Source organism: Nerophis lumbriciformis, linkage group LG28, assembly GCF_033978685.3.
Source record: "Nerophis lumbriciformis linkage group LG28, RoL_Nlum_v2.1, whole genome shotgun sequence".
Taxonomy (NCBI): domain Eukaryota; kingdom Metazoa; phylum Chordata; class Actinopteri; order Syngnathiformes; family Syngnathidae; genus Nerophis; species Nerophis lumbriciformis.
Genome location: NC_084575.2, coordinates 4,409,925 through 4,427,071, shown reverse-complemented (window position 1 = coordinate 4,427,071; position 17,147 = coordinate 4,409,925). Strand labels below are relative to the sequence as shown.

The 17,147-nt window shown below is 38.9% G+C and overlaps 1 protein-coding gene and 2 non-coding genes across 3 annotated transcripts in view; 2 read left to right on the top strand and 1 right to left on the bottom strand.

The window, feature by feature from the left end:
- The window catches only part of LOC140680121 (uncharacterized), a 1,112,395-nt gene that overhangs the window by 23,882 nt on the left and 1,071,366 nt on the right, over positions 1-17,147 (top strand). The gene's annotated exons all lie outside the window — the stretch shown is intronic.
- On the bottom strand, positions 11,115-11,233 carry LOC133571323 (5S ribosomal RNA). The gene has a single exon (XR_009810414.1). It is a non-coding gene; the product is annotated as a 5S ribosomal RNA (ribosomal RNA).
- LOC133571324 (5S ribosomal RNA) lies at positions 12,706-12,824 on the top strand. The gene has a single exon (XR_009810415.1). It is a non-coding gene; the product is annotated as a 5S ribosomal RNA (ribosomal RNA).

Genomic DNA, 17,147 nt, shown 5'->3' with positions numbered 1-17,147 from the left:
ATCTATAAATGTAGAAGCATATTAAAAAGATAGTTACACAAACAACAATGATGTCACACATGTTATATGTGCTGATGTTGTTAGAAAGTCAACATTAAAGTCTAGACAGTTTATTTCAAATCCTGCAGTTTCATTTGCTGCTGCTGTTCTCACCAGCACACTTGTGTTTCTTACACTGGTACTTAGAAGACAATCTTTCACCACACACACTGCAACTCAACACTTTCTCTCCTGGGTGTCTTCTCATGTGTCTTTTCAAAGAAAAAGGTTTTTCACCAGTGTGTATTCTCATGTGTCTTTTCAAAGATTGCCTTTTAGTAAAACCTTTACCACAGATTGAACAAGAAAAAGGTTTTTCACCAGTGTGTTTTCTCATGTGCATTTTCACACTCTGACTTTGTCTAAACTCTTTACCACAAGTTGAACAGGAAAAAGGTTTTTCACCAGTGTGTGTTCTCATGTGTATTTTCAAATTTTGACTCTGTGTAAAACCTTTACCACAGGTTGAACAGGAAAATGTTTTTTCACTAGTGTGTGCTCTCATGTGTCCTTTCAAATGTTGACTTTGTGTAAAACTTTTACTACAGATTGAACAGATACAAGGTTTTTCACCAGTGTGTGTTCTCATGTGTCTTTTCACACTGTGACTTTGTGTAAAACCTTTACCACAAGTTGAACAGGAAAAAGATTTTTCACCAGTGTGTATTCTCGCGTGTACTTTCAAATGTTGACTTTGTGTAAAACCTTTACCACAAGTTGAACAGGAAAAGGGATTTTCACCAGTGTGTGTTCTCATGTGTCCTTTCAAATGTTGACTTTGTGTAAAACCTTTACCACAGGTTGAACAGGAAAAGGGTTTTTCACCAGTGTGTATTCTCATGTGTATTTTCAAAGATCGCTTTTGTGTAAAACCTTTACCACAGAATGAACAAGAAAAAGGTTTTTCACCAGTGTGTGTTTTCATGTGTACTTTCATATTGCAATGGTCATTAAAGGTTTTGTCACAGTGGGAACATGTGAAGTGAGTGTTGTCAGTGTGACATGTTGCATCATCTTTAGAGTCTTCATCATCAGTGTCAGGAGAGTGTGACGTTGTGTCCTCACTATCTGATAGTGGAGCTAAGATCTTGTCTGCTTGTGATCCTCCACAGTGGTCTCCATCAGCTTCTGTTGTCATGTGTTGTGTTGAGCTGCTGCTTGGAGGCTCCGCCTCTCTCTTCTCCTCACTTTCACCTTTGACCTCATCATCTTCACTCTTCACAGGGACACCAGTCACTTCCTGACTAACGCTGTGTTCCTCCTCTTCCTCTTTAATGTGGGGGGTCAGTGAGTCTTCCTCTTCCTTTTTACAGGGCAGGGTCTGTGTCAAAGAGGAAAAGGGGACTTCAGAGGGTCCGTGGTGCCTGGTCTTCCTCTTTGGTGGATCCTCCTTCAACATCCTGAAGCTACTCTCCTGTTTTTCAGGCAGAAGTTGTTCTTCACAGACGTCTGCAGGACACAAAATGACAAACATGCTTGAGAAATGTCCAGATTTGCTCAGTCACATGAGGCATTCAGTAAGTTTACATGTACTTAAAATAACAAGTTATTATATGAATTGGCCTGAAAACAAACACAATGTTGTTTACAACATCATTCACAGGAAAAGAAGACCACTTTTTACGAGGGGTGGGCAATATGGCCTAAAATCTGTATTGCCATAAATTCCCTTCTGCCTGAGGTATGATGTATAAAGTTGGAGAAAAGATTAGGTCGTTTACATTGTAAATCTGTATTCCGTATTGTTGTCTCTGCTATGGCGCTACCTTGTGGTCGAGTTCGCTCACTGCGAGTGCAGTGGGTTGAAAGTGCATTTCCTTTTGCTACGTGCCATAAACCCCAAGTATGGTTTCTTCATTTATCTCGCCAAGCAACATTTGTAAGTGTAACCGAGGATTTCCACTGGATAAGAGACTTAACCACAATTTGTGGTTTAGAATGACGTCTGGAACTCAAGATAGTTCCACATGTCTGGGAACGCCACCGACGGATAATCCTTGATATTACTCAACAAATCTTTAGGGATCTATTCCGTTTCATAATTAGATTTTTTTCTCGTATCTGCTTTTCGCAGGAAGATCTCGGCCAGGGGTGTTTAAACTAATTTTAGATGGGGGGCCACATGGAGGAAGATCTACTCCAAGTTGGCCGGACTAGTAAAATTACAGCAAGATAACGTAAAAATAAAGACAACTGCAGATTGTTTTCTTTGTTTAAAAATAGAACAAACACATTCTGAAAATGTACAAATCATGTTTTGTTTTTTTACATCCAATAGTATTCTATATTTAGTTGTCCTTTTTTACACTTTCAGAATCAATTATGTGATAATGTTCATCAGTCAACTCATTGATGTTCATTTTCAATCTATCAAGATAAATAAATAATATCAAAATCAAATTACAGGATGTTATTGATGTAGTTTGCTCATTTTCCCCGACTGGTGCGCTAACATCGTGTGTTTTAGTTATGTTTTACATATGTAGCATCATCTACAAAGATACAAAGAATTGATATTGCGACATCTAGAGGACACATTTAGAACAGCAGTTTCTTTCATTCAAAAATTGCGACTCATTTTTGTACATAGCAAACTCATCCCGTCTCATTCACTCATTCACACACTAATGGCGGGATCTGCCATGCAAGGCGCTTACAACGACCCATCAGGAGCAAGGGTGAAGTGTCCTGCTCAAGGACACAACAGACGTGACTAGGTTGGTAGAAGGTGGGGATTGAACCAGGAACCCTCAAGCACGGCCACTCTACCAACAGCGCCACTAGCCTTACACCATAGACCTGCCTACTAGCCTTCCACCATCAACCTGTCTACCAGCCTTCCACCATCGACTTGCCTGCTTGCCTTCCACCATCGGCCTGTCTACCAGCCTTCCACCATCGACCTGCCTATTAGCCTTCCACCATCGGCCTGCCTGCTAGCCTTCCACCATCGACTTGCCTGCTAGCCTTCCACCATCGACCTGCCTGCTAGCCTTCCACCATCGACCTGCCTACTAGCCTTCCATCGGCCTGCTGTTTGCCTCCAGCCATTGGCTTCGTCTACGGGCTTCCACCCATCGGCCTTGGTTGCTAGTCTTTAGCCCTGTCTGCTAACATCTTCAAAAGTGGTAAAACAAGTGGAACTTCTCCTCTCACTATGTCACAAATTATTATATTGTGTTTTATACTTTTGTGTGGTTTTACTGGTGTCCCAAATGGGTCTGGTCACCCCCACTCACGAGCTATGCTACTTCAAGATGCACAGTTTGACATATTTGATAATTTGACATTTCATCATAGTGGCAGCTACAAAATAACCTCGGCCTTATCTCAGTTGAAGATTTCTGTGACTTTGGACAAAACAAAATGGCTGCATACTATGGTAGAGTCCATTCATTCTTATTGTTTCCTTGTTTTGAGAGATCACGTCAACATTACTGCATCCTCCCCTATTGTGAGTACTTACTTTCACAGATTAAAGACCGACTCAAAAGATGGTAACTTTAAGCGCAAATGTTTAAATATATTATTGTTATTGCTCTCAGGAAATGTTGAGACTAATCCAGGCCTTGATACACCTACACAATGTTTTACACCTGCGGATTTTAAAACTAGATCTGGTTTTGGGATTATTCATATCAATGTTTGGAGTTTACTCCCTAAACTGGATATGATAAAGATCTGGATAAACTCAACAAATGCTGATATTGTAGTCTTATCTGAAACTTGGCTTAAACAATCTGTGCTTGATGAAGATATTTACATTCATGGCTATAATGTCTATCGTACTGACCGACAAAGAAAGGGTGGTGGAGTGGCCATATATATTAAGCAGAGGTTTGATGTTAAATTAGTGCTCTCTGAATCAGTAAGTAAAGAACTTGAACTGTTAGCACTTGAAATTTAATTAGCTAGAAATCACCACATTATGGTAGTGGGGTGTTATATGCCTCTATCTGCCCCTATTAATTCCCTATCTACTCTTGTGAAGCTTCTGTCTCAACTGAAATACAATGAAATAGTGATTTAAACTGGGACTGGCTCACATCTGTGTCTGACTCTTTGAAAGCACAGTGTGAATCTCTAAATTTAACACAATTAATTAACTCAACTACAAGATCCAATCCTAAATGCCCTCAAAAAGCTACACTCATTGACTTAATTCTAACAAATATGCCCTTTAAATGTGTTGCATCTGGTGTTTTCCCTAATGATGTGAGTGATCATTGTGTGATTGCAGTAGTGCGAGACACAAGGATTCCTAAAAGCAAGCCTCGTCTTCTTAAAAAACATTATATGAAATTATTTGAGACGCAAGCTTTTTTTACATGACTTGCATCTTTTTAATTGGGATAGAATTGCTCTTTTTGATCATGTTGAACTGGCTTGGAAATATTTTCACGGAAACTTCTTGAGTATAGTGAACAAACATGCCTCTTTTAGAAAATGTAGGGTTAAAGGACGTGACAATCAGTGGTTTACATCGGACCTGTCAGATGTATTGCATGAGCGTAATGCTGCTTGGGCCAGGGCACGCAAGTCAGGGTTAGAAGCAGAGTGGTTGAATTTTAGACAATTAAGAAATCAATTTACCTCTCTCCTTCGGAAAGTCAAATCAGAATTGTATTTCTCCACAACAACTGAAAACATCAAACACCCAAAGAACTTTTGGAAAATCATCAAATCTTTGTCCACCTGCTGTAATTCAGTCAATCTCCCACCTAGTATACTTGTTGATGGTGTCAGAGTAAGTGACAGAAGAGAAATGGGTAGTCATTATAATAATCATTTTATTACCTCTGGTTTTCTCTATAATTCTGACAACTCTACTGAAGTTCCGCTAACTCCGGAAAGAACCGTTGAAAATACCCAGGTTTTTAACTTTACGCTCTTTACCACAACAGAGGTCATGAGGGCTCTAAAACAGGGGTGCTCATTACGTCGATCGCGAGCTACCGGTCGATCTCGGAGGGTGTGTCAGTCGATCGCCAGCCAGGCATTAAAAAAATAGTCCTAAAAATGAGCGATAATAAATCTTCACTATGTTGTCACTTTCGTCACTTGATTGACATTCACGGCACCCGAGGGTCTTCTGAGATGACGCTGGCTGCTGCCAGCACATTATTAAGAAAAAATTACCGACAGGAAGGCGAGAAACACTTTTTATTTCAACAGACTCTGGCGCCGTACCTGTCGTCAAAACTCCAAAGACCGACTGCACAGTTGCACAATAAAAGCGCTGCTTCATCCTGCCTGCGCTACCAAAATAAGAGTCTCAGAAAGCTGGCGTAAACAAGCTAGCAAGCTACGGAGTTTGCCGCCAATGTATTTCTTGTAAAGTGTATACAAAGGAGTACGGAAGCTGGACAAATAAGATGCCAAAAACCAACCACTTTCATGTGGTATTGGACAGAAAGGAGGACTTTTTTTCTCCTCCATTTGAAAATGCGGACGTTATCAGCACCACTGTCTGATTCCTATCAATGCAAGTCATCACAATCAGGTAATACACCAACTTATATTCTTGTCTTCATGAAAGAAAGGAATCTATAAGTGTTAAACATGCTTGTATTATCATTAAACACCTTTAACTTGTTAACAATATTAACTATATGTGTTAAACATGTTTGTATTATCTTTAAACACCTTTAACTTGTTAACAATATTAACTATATGTGTTAAACATTCTTGTATTATCATTAAACACCTTTAACTTGTTAACAATATTAACTACATGTATTAAACATTCTTGTATTATCATTAAACACCTTTAATGTATTAACAATATTAACTATATGTGTTAAACATGCTTGTATTATCATTAAACACCTTTAACTTCTTAACAATATTAACTATATGTGATAAACATGCTTGCATTATCTTTAAACACCTTTAACTTGTTAACTATATTAACTATATGTATTAAACATTCTTGTATTATCATTAAACACCTTTAATGTATTAACAATATTAACTATATGTGTTAAACATGCTTGCATTATCATCAAACACCTTTCACTTGTTAACAAAAACATATCTTTCATAAATAAGTAAATATAAATGATATATATGAATGAGGTAGATCCCCACGACTTGATCAATTGAAGAGTAGCTCGCCTGCAGAAAAAGTGTGGGCACCCCTGCTCTAAAACAACTTAAACCTAGAAAGCCAGCTGGCTCAGATAAGTTGGAGCCGCTTTTCCTAAAGTTGGCAGGTGAAATTATAGCTGGACCACTGACTCACATTTTTAACCTTACTCTAATTTCAAATGAAATCCCCTTGGATTGGAAATCTGCCCTTGTAATCCCCCTATTAAAAGGAGGTGACCCTAGTAATCTAAATGATTACAGACCGATCTCTAAACTCTCTGTTCTGGAAAAAGTGCTTGAATCCCTTCTCAGTGAACAGATAAAATACTTTTTGGACACCAACTTTATTCTGTTAGCATTTCAGTCAGGTTTTGGCAGAAATAACAGTACTGTTACTGCTGCTATGAAGTTTATAAATGATGTAACTGAAGCTCTTGACAAGAAGCAGTGCTGTCTGTCCCTCTTTATTGACTTTTCAAAGGCATGTTATACTGTTGATCATGTCATTTTAATCAAACGTCTTTCAGCTATTGGTTTTTCTCAGCAAGCAGTTGGATGGTTTGCAAATGACCTCACAAGCAGAACTCAGGCTGTTCAGATAGAAGGTTCCTTCTCGGACGTAATGCAAGTGGAAAAGGGTGTCCCTCAAGGTTCTGTGTTGGGCCCATTATTAATTAATAATTAATAATCTTGGACAGAATATTCTGAACTCAACTTTCCATTCCTACGCTGATGATACTGTCATATACTGCACAGCACCCACTCCTGCTGAGGCCTTTAAATATCTACAACATGCATTTGACAGAGTACAAGAACAACTTTGCTATCTTCAACTGCTTTTAAATGCAGAGAAAACAAAGTGTATGTTCTTTACCACATCAAAAACTGTAAGATCAGCACTGAGTGAGAACATTTGAACAAGAAATGGGCAACAAATTGTGTTAGTATCTGCTTTTAAATATTTAGGATTTTTAATTGATGACCACTTGAGTTTTAAGGAGCACATTCAGTATGTTGTAAAAAAAATCTGAAACTTTTACTGGGATTTTATTATAGAAACAAGTCTTGCTTTTCTTTTACTGTGAAACAGAAATTGGTGGAAACAACCTTTTTACCTGTTATTGACTATGGAGATGTGTTGCACATGAATGCTACTGCTGGTTGTCTCCACAAGCTGGATAGTGTGTACCACGGGGCACTGAGATTCATCACCAACTTACTCACCATTGTGTGTTATACTCAATGGTTAACTTACTCACCATTGTGTGTTATACTCAATGGTTAACTTACTCACCATTGTGTGTTATACTCAATAGTTAACTGGACATCTTTATGTGCGTGACGCCTCAATCATTGGTATGTGTTCATCTACAAAACCATTCTGGGTATCACCCCATCTTATCTGGCATGTCTTTTAACAAAGAAACAAGGAAGTCACAATCTGCGTTCAATGAATGTTCTGCAATTTGTCGTCCCCAAAGTAAGAACTGAACTGGGCAAGAAAGCATTTAGGTTTTCAGCAGCGAAGGCTTGGAATAACCTACAATCCAATATTCAACTTCAAACCCTTGTTACATTGAATGAGTTTAAAGCTTCTGTGAAAGGATTGCAGTCTACCTTGTCTGTATGCACATGTGTTATGTCAGCAAGTTTTAATGTTGTACATTTGATGTTTTATGTGTTGTTTACTGTTTTTAATGTAACCTTGCTGCTGCCCTCTTGGCCAGGTTTCCCTTGGAAAAGAGATCTTTGATCTCAATGGGATTTTTACCTGATTAAATAAAGAAAGAAAAAAGAAGAAAAAAACAGCTGTTTATTTGAAGTCTTAAAGAAGTCAACTATGTGTGCAGTGCAAGGTGAAATGCAGTTATGTCATCTTCTTGTCAATAACACACACACATCAAACTTTTGCGTGTTGTTGCTTCCTTATTTGTCATTATTCAAAGCTGTTTTTAATGTGTAGCAGCGGCAGCTGAACTCAATACAACGTGTCATAGTTACGTCAGTCAGCTGGAATTAAAAATACAAATAGTTGTGTCATTAGTCCAGAATCTTCACGGTCCTCATGGACGACATAATTAGGAACCAGTACTAAAAAAATGGTACTTGGTATACATCCCTAATCTTCACCACTAAACCTTTGAAATATGCTGACATATGTGCTGCTAAAGGTAAATAAACAGTAGCCATATTGAATGTTTGCCTTCATTTGACCACGTGAGGTAAGGAGGACGGCCTCTAGGTCACATGGTTACACCCCAGCAATTACACTGTTGATGATTGATGAGCATTCATTTTTAAATGGTGGTGTTAAAAAGCAAGTATATCTCCATCTTTAGTCATAAATACTACCTACTCAGTGGCCTAGTGGTTAGAGTGTCCGTCCTGAGATCGGTAGGTTGGGAGTTCAAATCCGGCCGAGTCATACCAAAGACTATAAAAATGGGACCCATTACCTCCCTGCTTGGCACTCAGCATCAAGGGTTGGAATTGGGGGTTAAATCACCAAAATGATTCCCGGGCGCAGCCACCGCTGCTGCCCACTGCTCCCCTCACCTCCCAGGGGGTGATCAAGGGTGATGGGTCAAATGCAGAGAATAATTTCGCCACACCTAGTGTGTGTGTGTGACAATCATTGCTACTTTAACTTTTAACTTTAACTTTAAATGTGGCCCCCGGATGAACATGTGTCACAAACATTGTATTAGATGATATGTGGATGTTGTGCTTACTTGGACTGTGATGAAGCTGTGAGGACTCAGGTGCTTTGTCTTCATGCTCTTCAGTCTTCACAGAGACAACAGTCAGTGGAAACTTGCTGACATCATCCTCCTCCTGCCCTACAGGACACTCTCCCTCCTCTTTCTCTTTCATGTGTGAGGGCTGTGGATCCTCTGAAGTGAAACTGTCCCCCTGCAGATGAGGGAGACATTCTTCTTGGTGTCCAATCAGCTGATGGATGTCTACAGGACACAAACAAAACACATTTTAACTCCTACATGCTAAATATTATATTGTACATGAAATATAGGGCTGTGGCTATTGAAAATGTTATTAATCAAGTGTTCTACTGGAAATGTTTTCGATTAATCGAGTAACTGGATAAAATAGTGTTGCTTGGTTAAAGACAAATTTAAGCGACTTTAAGACATTTCACTTAATAATGAACGGCCAATTGGTTTGAGATGGTATGAGATCAAGATGTCATCTTTAGATCAGGCTTTGTTTTTTCCACAATCACTGCCACTTTAAAAAGTTAAAGTACCAATGATTGTCACACACACACTAGGTGTGGCCAGATTGTTCTCTGCATTTGACCCATTAACCTTGATCACCCCCTAGGAGGTGAGGGGAGCAGTGAGCAGCAGTGGTGGCCGCGCCCGGGAATCATTTTTTACGGTGATTTAACCCCCAATTCCAACCCTTGATGCTGAGTGCCAAGCAGGGAGGTAATGGCTCCCATTTTTATAGTCTTTGGTATGACACAAGCTACTGATCTCAGGGCGGACACTCTAACCACTAGGCCACTGAGTAGGTGGATGTAGCAGGTGTTGTAGTAGGTTAATGGCTGCACCAATATGAAGGAAATAACAGGTCAGTATAGCTTTTACACACATAAATAACTTGTCAAACCTGCCAGCTAGCAGGCTAGGTTTACAGCGTCAGTTACCATGGTAACTGACTCTGATTTTGTCTTAACTCTCTTATTTTTGGAGGTCAAACTCTGGAGCTTTACATACTCAGGAGTTTGCACTTAACCTGCTCTCTGGAATATTCCCCCGGTGACTGTGTGAGTTTTGTGTAAACATGTTGATACACTTTGTTACAAACTGAGAGGAACATCAACCTCTCATAAATATTGTGTGTCTGAACATCCTCACATGACAATTCATCTTCCTATAGACAATCTATTGAAGAAAAGTGTTAATAATAAATATAAAGTTAGTAAAGATGTGAGAGTAAGAAGTAAACAAACCTGTTGTGTGTAACACAACTTGATGTTTTTCATGTTGTCGCTCCTTCTCCTCTTTTGTTGGACAAAGTTCCTCCTCGTACTCTGCTATGGTTCTTTCGCACATTTTCACACAATCACAACACTTTACACTCACACTTGATCTCTGCTTAGCGATGTGTTTTCATCTCTCTTTGTTAGCAGCTAACAAGCTAAGCTAACTAGCAAGCTAAGCTAGCTGGAGAAGTGCGCTCAGACTAATATACAAACAGTTATTATGACTCTATTTAATAGAGTGTAATAAAGGACATATATGTGTACATGGACGCACAGATTAAGAACACTGAACTGTGACGACTGCAATAACGTCTTCACCGTCAGACGCCATCTTGCTTTATCCTCGCCGTGTTTGCTTCGCGCGCAGTCTTGTCAGATCTCGCGAGAGAAACAAGTAACCAGCTCTTTTCCAGATCTCGCGAGAGAAACAAGTACAAACCTGCTCTTTTCTAGATCTCGCGAGAGAAACAAGTACAAACCAGCTCTTTTCCAGATATCGCGAGAGAAACAAGTAACCAGCTGTTCCCCCCCACCCCCAGTACAACTATTTCCACATTCTGAAAATAAAAATAAACTTTCACATTTTCAAAACAAAGACATACAACTTATTTTGGTAAATAAACAGTAGCTTATATGACCCCTTTAAATCCTAAATTGCCTGATCAGAGCGAGACGAGTCGTGGCTCCTCAGCTTCATGCAGGACGGAGTGGTAGGAGGCGTGGGCGAGGTTGACTGACTGCAAAAGACCACACCATTATTTTTAAATCAATCTAAATATTGCTCTAGTTGGTATTTGTGTTTTAAATCCTGTTGTAAAGGTTTGTACTTTCAACTGTAGTTGTAAATATTAAGTAGAATTTTATTATAATAACCGAATATATTCACTTATTTTGGAATAGTTGCAATTAAAGCAATACATGAATCACAACAGCTGTAGTCTCAGCACTTTGTAGCGCCCTCTGGCGTGAGTGTAAAAGCTTACAGCACCTGGTATTCCCAGGCGGTCTCCCATCCAAGTACTAACCAGGCCCGACCCTGCTTAGCTTCCGAGATCGGACGAGATCGGGCGTGTTCAGGGTAGTATGGCCGTAAGCCGAAAGACGAGGTAAAATCAACCTTTTTAAATGGAACTCTTACAGACGGGATGGGAGAAAATGACTAATTATCTAAGAGTCTGTCGCGCATGCGTACACTAATGTGCTTTTTCTGGCTGTATGATTGTCTTCCTTTGCTACGGCGGTCAAGTTGCTTTCACGGTGGATATTTGCCTCCGGAGCTCCAGCGGAAGCTCCCCCTCACTGTGCCCACACTGCTCTCTCATGCTGCGGGGAGATTGCAGGAGAGGTGCCGCTCTCAACACTACTTTATGCTTAGGGACCGTCAATAAATTACTATTGTCTTCGAAGATGTATATCTGCTACATCAAAACACTGACTCATCTAAAAGGAGGTCAAATAAATAGTCCTACATTTTTAATATCGTTCCTGATTTTATCATTTAAATATTTTTTTAATATAAACAATAATTATTTGTTTTAAAAGTCTCCATGTCATCATGCAACTTAGTAACCAAATTCCACTTTATATTAGTCGTGCTAACCTTTTATTTTAAAATAGGGTCAAAAACATTTTGATATTAAAAATAAATGTTTCTTTTCAATAGATTCCTGGTCATATGACCTAAAATCCCAAATTCACTTGATATTTGAAGTGTTTTCTCTAATGTGTTTCACACCTTTTTGTTTTAAAATGTAAGTTTAATTGGATTTTATATAAATTTGTAATATTGAAAACCATGGTTTCATTTTTAGCTCCCGCAACAACTACGACTATCCAACATAAAACCAACTTTACTCTCATTTGAAGCTAATAAAAATGTTGATAATTATCTGTATAAGATATATCATCACGCACATGATTTTTATTTAAAAACTTTTTTTTAGTAAAAACCCTATTTTAAAATAAAAGGGTGTGCGTTACACTAAAAGGTTAGCATGACTATTTAGTGGAATTAGGTTACCAAGTTGTATGACATTGAGATTATTGGGAAAATACCCTTATTTTTTTATATCAAACATGGATATAATGTTAAAATTATGAAATAATGGGTATGCACAATAAGGAGGTATGACTAATTATTTACTTTCTTTTAGATGAATCAGTGTTTTGATGTAGCAGATATACATTTTTCAAGGCAATGGTGATTTATTGACGGTCCCTACGCATAAAGCAGTGTTGAGAGCTGTGATTCAGCACCCCCCGCCACCCCAAAAGAGACAAGCGGTAGAAAATGGATGGAGAGCTGCACCTCACACAGCCACAAAAAGCACATTAGTGTATGCATGCGCGACAGGCTCTAAGATAAATAATAATTGTCTCTCACCCCCTGTGATGAGGTGGCGACTTGTCCAGGGTGTACCCCGCCTTCCGCCCGAATGCAGCTGAGATAGGCCCCAGCACTCCCCGCGACTCCAAAAGGGACAAGCGATAGACAATGGATGGATGGATGTCTCTCACCCCGTCTGTAAGAGTTCCATTTAAAAAGATTGTTTTTACCTCGTCTCTCGGCTTACGGCCATACTACCCTGAACACGCCCGATCTCGTCCGATCTCGGAAGCTAAGCAGGGTCGGGCCTGGTTAGTACTTGGATGGGAGACCGCCTGGGAATACCAGGTGCTGTAAGCTTTTACACTCACGCCAGAGGGCGCTGTTTCTACTTCTTGCAAAAGAAAACAATGTTTTTTATTTCACTTTCAGTTCAATTTACCCTAACCTGTCTAATATTTATCCATCTTTGAGCTGTTTTTGCCATCTTACCCGGCTACAAAAACACATATTATAAATTGACCAGTCACGGACTTTTGAGCGCTGATAGTCCGTCAATATGTTCAACACCGGGGTGATATGAACCAATCAGCGTGCCTTATTCCAACATCTCCAACTTTCTAAGCCAATCAGATCCGCCTCTGTCCAACTTTCTTCAACACATTTAATATTTGGCCAATGACAGGACGGCTGGTTTACTTCCGGCCTCATTAGCATATTTCAACATTTAACCAATCACGGATGATGATGACATTCCGCTACCTCCCAAGAAAGGAACTTCTTTTCAAAACAACATTTTATACTTTTTTAACACTTGAACGTACAAACAATATTTAATTTTCTGCAGCTGATAAGAAGAGGGGAGAGTATTATTCACCTGTTCACGTTTAGTAAGGTGAAGATACACAACTACAAGAAGTGAATGCAGTAACAGTTTGGCCCTACAGACGTTCTAGCAATATAACAATATAACAATGTATCATAATTAATACACAATATGAGAATGTGTGCTGTATAAATGAATTAATTAATTACTTAATTTAATTAGAACACAACATGAGCAAAATCATGACAGTAAATATGCAGGGATTACCTAAACTGATGTGTTGTGTTATTTTATTAATATGAAAATGTTGTTGTTGATTGTTTTATTTCATTTATAATTAATTGAACACAACATTAAACCGAGTACAAGACCAAATGTGCCAGATTTTGCTAATGTATTGTGTTGATTAACAATAGGAAATATATGACAATGATTTACTCGTCAATTACTTTATTTTATTTATAAAAGTTAAGACCCAAAATTAAAAGGCATACAAGAGCCCATGTATTTAAAAAGTATTAGTTTGCATTTCTCTTGAAAGACTTGGATGAATAAAGGCAGACACAACGTCTTCAAATCATGTCAGACTCGAGGTGGACTGTTGGCCTGAAACAGTTTGTCAGCACTGGGACCTGAAAAATACTCCTGACTTAAAAATACTCATACATAAAAACAAAAAAAAAGAGCAAACAGGTGAAAGTAACGAGAAAAAGTTGCAATGTTGACTCTTGTAACACAAGGTGTTTTTTTTTCCTTTAAAGCTGTCATTGCTCAAAAAATAATAATGAATCAAAATAATGTTGTAATGAATTATTGACCTATTGAAGGCTCCAATTACTGCACATTAAAAATTCCACTTTGAAATATTTGTCGGGGGAAATATTACATATTTGGTGTGTTTGCATATAAAAGGCAACATTTTCTTTGACAAAAATAGCATAAAATATAAAATATATTAACGTATAATTGACGGATAGATCTAAAGTTGATATCAAAGTTTATAGGTTTAAAGTTAAAAAAATAAAAATAGCGTCTGATGTTGTGGGAGAACACCTTGCAGCCCTAACTCGGGGCGGGGCGGGGTTTGGTGGTAGCGGGCGTGTATATTGTAGCCCGGAAGAGTTAGGGCTGCATGGGATTCTGGGTATTTGTTCTGTTGTGTTTATGTTGTGTTACGGTGCGGATGTTCTCCCGAAATGTGTTTGTCATTCTTGTTTGGTGTGGGTTCACAGTGTGGCGCATATTTGTAACAGTGTTAAACTTGTTTATACGGCCACCCTCAATGTGACCTGTATGGCTGTTGATCAAGCATGTCTTGTAGTCACTTACGTGTGTCTACAGAAGCCAAATACAACATGTGACTGAGCTTGCACGCTGTTTGTACAGGTTGTAGAAGACGCTAAAGGCAGTGCCATCACGGCACGCCCTTAATATTGTTGTCTGGGTGAAAATCGGCAGAAATTCGGGAGAATGGTTGCCCCTGGAGATTTCCGAAGGGGCACTGAAATTCGGGAGTCTCCCGGAAAAATCGGGAGGGTTTACAAGTTATATACCGTATATATATATATATATATATATATATATATATATATATATATATATATATATATATATATATATATATATAAAATTATCTTTATAATATTTATCATGAACTATGACCCACAACTACGACTCTTACTGGCCTACTGCCTTCAGTAATGGCACCATTACTGATAGTTTGGAAATCGGCACAATCTTGTGGGTTTTTTTTAGCCAAGGAACAAAAAAGGATTGTCCCAATTCAGCTGGTATACATCCACTGTTGTAAATGATGTTGCACAACGTTAATAACTTGTTAATAATTTTGTACCATATTTTCCGTAACATAGGGCACACCAGATTATAAGGCGCACTGCCGATGAGCAGGTCTAGTCAGGTCTATTTTATACAAAAGGCACACCAGATTGTAAGGCACATTAAAGGGGTCATATTATGATTTTTTTTCTCAATTTAAAACCCTTCCTTGTGATCTACATAACTTGTAATGGTGGTTTCATCCATCCATTTTCTACCACTTGTTCCTTTCAGGGTTGCGGGGGGTGCTGGAGCCTATCTCAGTTCTTTGGTGAAAATGTTTCATAAATTATGTTTTACAGATCATCTTCAAGTCGTCTTCTGACCGACGCTTCAGGATGTTCTGTGGGCGGTCTTATTTACGTGGCTTGGACAGCGTCTTCTCCCCGTCATCTTTGTTGTAGCGGTGTAGCGTGCAAGGACGGGGGTAGAAGAAGGGTCAAAAGATGGAGCTAACTGTTTTAATGACATTCAGACTTTACTTCAATCAATAACGGAGCAGCATTTCCTCATCCGTGGCTCACTAGTGCAACAACAACGCCGGAAATGTTTCCCGTGAAAAACCGTCCGACTCTCTAATAACTAAAGTCCGTGGGTGAATAATGTAAACTCACTACACCGGTAGTTTTTAGGGCTTCCATGGCGAGATATAAGTTAGAACTTTACACTACTTTATATTAGAAATGGCAACAGCAGAGGATGAATGTCCCATAACAAGAAGATAGAGAAAAAGAAGAAGTGTCACACCGCGGTGAGGGATGTCTTGTCTTGGTTTTTTCTGTCTTGTGATGTGCATGTTTTAGTTTGAAAAGTAACTCTCCTCTCGTTTCAGGTCACTTGCCCTTCCTTTTGTGTCATCAGTCTGACGTCATCCCGATTCCCTAATTGTTTCCACCTGTTCCCTATTACCCTCATGTGTCCTATAAGCCCACTCCTTCCTTTGTTCTGTGCCAGATTGTTTCGTTTGTTCGTACTCTCTAGCGTCCATGCTCATGTCCATGCCTTGTCTTGCCTTGCCTCGTCTTGTGCTTATGTTCTTTGATTCTGAATCCCTTCGTTGCTATTTTGAGTTTTCCTTTCTTCCTCCTCAGCAGAGTGATTTTTTGTTATTTAGTTTATTCAGCCGAAGTGGTAAGTTTCAGTTATTTTTCATTCTTTCCTCACATTTTTGAGTGACAATTTTTGTTAATACTTTATTAGATTAGATAGTATAGACTTTTTCATAGTTGTTGTTTCTTCCTCCTGTTGGAGCGTTTTTTGTTTATACGTTTTATAGCATATATTAATTATAGTTCGTCTTTGCTTTTGTGTTTTCCTCCGTTCGGAGCGAATTTTGGTTGTTCCTATTTTTTGGAACCTTTTTTGCCGGTTAGTTTTTTTTTGATAAATAGATATTGTAATCCTTGACTTTGGAGGTGAAAAGGAAGCTGTCAAAATAAAAGCCTGTCTAAGTTCCCTACTCTGCATCTGAGTCCTATCCTTTTACCAAGCCCTGACAAGAAGCTTATCGACTGCGGTGTCGATATGGTGCCGGACTACAATGGCGGAGGCGCGCAAATTGTCAGGACTTATGCAGATCCCAAATACACATCAGCAGGTACCAGAAGGTAAGAAAAGTTGATTTTGCATAATATTGTGTAACAAAACGCCTTATAATGTCTCCTAATAGGTGCCATTTTGCGGTCCTTATACACACACCATAATAAAAGCTGTATGTTGAATCATAGCACCTCTGACTACGCTAGCCGTAATGCTCCGACAATCCATCAAGCGTTGCTGCTTCTTAGCTTACCAAAGTCGTACTAAAACATTGTGACAGATCTTTAAGCACCGTGTGTTATGTTCTATATTCTCATGCACCAAATAAAATAGCTTCAAAATCGGTAAGCACAACCAGAGTTATTCTGTCGATTTTTTTAAAAAATTATGAATTTTAACTGTGCTTTATAGTCCGGAAAATACGGTATCATGTTCATTTAGAGCTTTCAGTGATGATTCTGTTGGTATATCATCTGGACCGT